The sequence below is a fragment of the Prunus avium genome, chromosome 7 (assembly GCF_965620075.1).
Source record: "Prunus avium chromosome 7, drPruAviu1.hap1.1, whole genome shotgun sequence".
In the NCBI taxonomy this organism is placed as follows: domain Eukaryota; kingdom Viridiplantae; phylum Streptophyta; class Magnoliopsida; order Rosales; family Rosaceae; genus Prunus; species Prunus avium.
The window spans coordinates 24,999,783-25,003,764 of record NC_142290.1 but is presented as its reverse complement, the minus strand read 5'-3'; the positions used below and the strand labels follow the sequence as shown (position 1 = coordinate 25,003,764).

The 3,982-nt window shown below is 33.5% G+C and overlaps 1 non-coding gene across 1 annotated transcript; it reads right to left on the bottom strand.

The window, feature by feature from the left end:
* Positions 1-1,061: 1,061 nt before the first annotated feature.
* On the bottom strand, positions 1,062-1,168 carry LOC148293215 (small nucleolar RNA R71). Its single transcript, XR_015825929.1, has one exon. It is a non-coding gene; the product is annotated as a small nucleolar RNA R71 (small nucleolar RNA).
* Between the last annotated feature and the right edge of the window lie 2,814 nt (positions 1,169-3,982).

The window sequence follows — 3,982 nt, the reverse complement described above, 5'->3', positions numbered from 1 at the left end:
GTACAAGTTATGCTTAGAATACTTCTAAAGGAAATTAAAAGGGGCTTTAATTATTTTGAACAACTACAAAGGAAAATATTTTGTGGATCAAATTATTAAGAGTTGCATGCTTATGTTAAAAGTGGAAACCCAATGCCTTAGTGTTTTAATCAATTAAATTTTCTCTAAATCAAATCTTTCATAAATCTACTTTTCAATCATAATTGTTCTTTTTCATCTCTGTTATTTTCTTTACACTGCTCTCTGTGGATACGATACTCGGACTTCCGAGCTACACTGCTATACGACACCTCCCTTGGGTTTTACAAAGTGGTCCGAACCAAATTGGCGCCGTTGCCGGGGAGCGGCTTGTCAAAGAGTACAGAGATCCCCTTGGTCAGAGGTTTGCTGGTTATGTGAAATTCTTCACATATGGTACACTCTTTCCAACTTTCATCTTATTGTTAATATTTTTTTTTAAAATTTTTTTGTTTTATTTTGTTTTTGTTTTTGTTTATTTATTTATTTACTTTATGCGACCTAGAGATCATCTAGGAAGATTTGTCAAAAAGTCTGCAACTGTTAATTCTGCTTCAACTGAAATATCCAACAAATCTGAAAGCATGGCAGCAATTGTGAATGATGAACAAGAAATTTTGAATAATGAACATGTGGTTAATGCTCAGATTTTGAATAATGAAATGAGAGAAGAAGTAGTTGCACCTAGAACTTTAGAGACATTTTTGCATCCTATTCGTGCACCAAATCCTTCATGCATCATGTTTCCACCTAACATGCCAAATTATGATTTCAAACCTGGAATGATTCAATTACTACCTATTTTTCATGGCATGGAAAGTGAAAATCCTTATGTGCATGTTAGGGAATTTGAAGAAGCAATTGGCACCTTTTACAATGTTCAACTTGATAGGATTAATTTCATAAGGTTGAAATTTTTTCCTTTTTCCTTAAAAGAAAAGGCTAAAGGTTGGTTGTATTCATTAAGGGCTAGATCCATAGGTTCATGGGGGGAAATGACTCAAGCATTTTTTAACAAATATTTTCCTAATCACAAGACGATTGCTCTTAAGAAAAGAATCTCAAATTTCTCTCAAAAAGAAAATGAAACTTTATATCAAACTTGGGAAAAATTTAAAGAGCTTCTGAATTTGTGCCCACACCATGGCTTTGAAAACTGGCGTCTTGCTAGTTATATCTATGAGGGACTTCTCCCTCGTGATCGCCAATTTGTTGAGTCTATGTGTAATGGAAATTTTATGCAAAAAGACCCTGATGATGCCTTAGAATTTTTGGATGAAATTGCTGAAAAAGCTCATCAATGGACTGTTCCCAGTCCAGTTGAGACCACTGATCGGTCAAGAATTGCCACATCTTCTACTAATAAAGGAATTTACCAATTAAAAGAAGAAGATGATTGGAAATTAAAATTTGAGGTTTTGACTAAAGAGATAGCTTCTTTGAAAACGGAAAAATCAAATTTGCCTCAACCTGTTTTTCAAGCTGATATTAATCAATTATGTGATTCTTGTTATGAGATTGGTCATACTGTTAAAAATTGCCCAATTTTTCAGGAAATGAAAGGAGCTTATGAGGAGCGTTGTGCTGCTGTTGGAAACTTCAAACAACAGTATTCTCCTTTTTCCAACACTTACAATCCAGCAACAAGGAATCATCCAAACTTTCGTTGGAGCAATGATTCACAACCTCAGGTAAGTGACATGAATTCTTCCAATAATCAGTTTCAAGCACCTAATGCATTCAATGCTAGGCCATCTTTGAGCGATACTCTTCACACATTTATGCATGAACAACAGAAGCAAAATCAAAGGTATGATACTTTGCTTGGTCAATTGGTTGAAGAAAATAAAGAAATTAAGAGTCAAATTTCCAAGTTGACTAACTTTTTGGCTGTTAATGAAAAAGGAAAATTTCCTGCCAACACTCAACCAAATCCAAAAGGGGCCAATTATTGTGAATCTTCACTTGAGCATGTAAAGTCTGTCATTACTCTTAGAAGTGGTAAAATAATTAACAACACACCTTCACGTAAGGAAGTTGAAAAACCTAAGAATAATGATGAACTTAACATGTCCAACTTGAATGAATCAAATGAATATCATTTTCCTGCTCCTTTTCCTCAAGCTTTAAATCCTCCAAAGAAATTGAATCAAAATTCTGAAATTTTGGATGTTTTTAAAGAAGTCAAAGTTAATATTCCTTTGTTAGATGCTATTAAACAGATCCCTTCTTATGCTAAATTTTTAAAAGATCTGTGCACTTTTAAAAGAAAGCATCAAGTGAAGAAAAAGGCCTTTTTAACTGAACATGTGAGTGCATTGTTACAATATAAAATTCCTCCAAAATATAAAGACCCTGGAAGTCCTACTCTTTCGTGTGTAATTGGAAATAATTTTATTGATCGTGCATTACTTGATTTGGGCTCCAGTGTAAATTTATTGCCTTATTCAGTGTACTTGCAGCTAGGTCTTGGTGAGCTTAAACCTACAAAGGTGAATTTGCAATTGGCTGATCAATCAGTAAGGACACCGCGAGGGATTATTGAAGATGTGTTGGTCCAAGTGGACAAATTTTATTATCCTGTTGATTTTATTGTTTTGGACACTGCACATGTTTCAAATTCTGATAATCAAATTCCTGTGATTTTAGGACGTCCTTTCTTGGCTACTTGTGATGCTAACATTAATTGCAGAAGTGGAGTCATGAAACTTTGTTTTGGAAATATGACTATGGAAGTTAATGTTTTTAATGTTTATAAACAGTCATCTGGGGAGGAAGATGAACCTGAATCTGTGAATTCTATCTCAACTTTATCGCATGATCAATTTGCGAAAAGTAGTGTTGTTTCTTGTGCAGAAAAATTTCAAATGAATTCTAATGGTTCTGATTTAACAAGAAATTCACAAATTACTGAAATTGGTTCAGTATTTGATTCTTTACATGTACAGGAAGGGATTGGCTGGAAACCCCAAATTGACAAACTTCCACTTTTATTTGATGAGCCTATGATGTCAAGTGTAAATGAGGCTCCTAAAGTGAAAGTGAAATTGTTCCCTAAGTCTTTGCCGAACACTAAAGTTGACACTTCTCCTGTGGTATCCATTTCTAAACCTAATTATTTTCAGGGAGAAAATTATTCAAAGACATTTCAGCATTTAGGTGACTTCTATCCCACTCGTTATAATTTCGTTCCAACATGTCTCTCATATTTTTCTTTTATAACACATTGAGGACAATGTTTCATTCAAGTTGGGGGGAAGTGGAATTATTTCTGGCAATTTGTTTATTGGTAAATTTTATTGTTTAAAAAAAAAAAAAAAAAAAAAAAAAAACCTTCATGCTTGTTGTCATCAAAACATACTTGCACTAAATTGAGATTTGATATTCATGCATGAATTTAAAATTGAGAACACTTGAGCGATACGATAACTAATCCAGTCTTTAGTCTTTTTCATTTATTTCTACTTAATGAATGATTTATGAGCTAGGCTTTGAAAAATTCACACTCACACTAATGCGCTTGAGAAGATAGAGTTTGAGATTGATTGTATTTATCTTTGTTGTCTTGAAAAGAAAGAAAAAATTTAATAAATAAAAAGAATAAAAAGAGAACTTTCACTTAGTAACCGGGCCTCTTGCCTAATCAGTAGTGAGTGTTCGCGTCAAACCGTGAAGTTCTTAAAAATAAAAATAAAAATGCATGTGTGACTTGTTTAGCTTTGTAGCCTTTTTAACTCGAGTTATTAAGCTCATCGGGGTGTTTCAACACCTAATGCCTTAAAGCCTTTGTGTTTGAGAGTCATTGGCCTAAACACTCGCTACATGGGTTAATTAGAAAGCTTAAGGGAGCTAAACATTGCACAGTCCACATAATAGCATGTATATATTTATTAAAAAAAAATCTAAGATAGCAAGGATGGTGTGATTATGATTGAATTTTTGTCTTCTCAACTGTGTTAGTTCA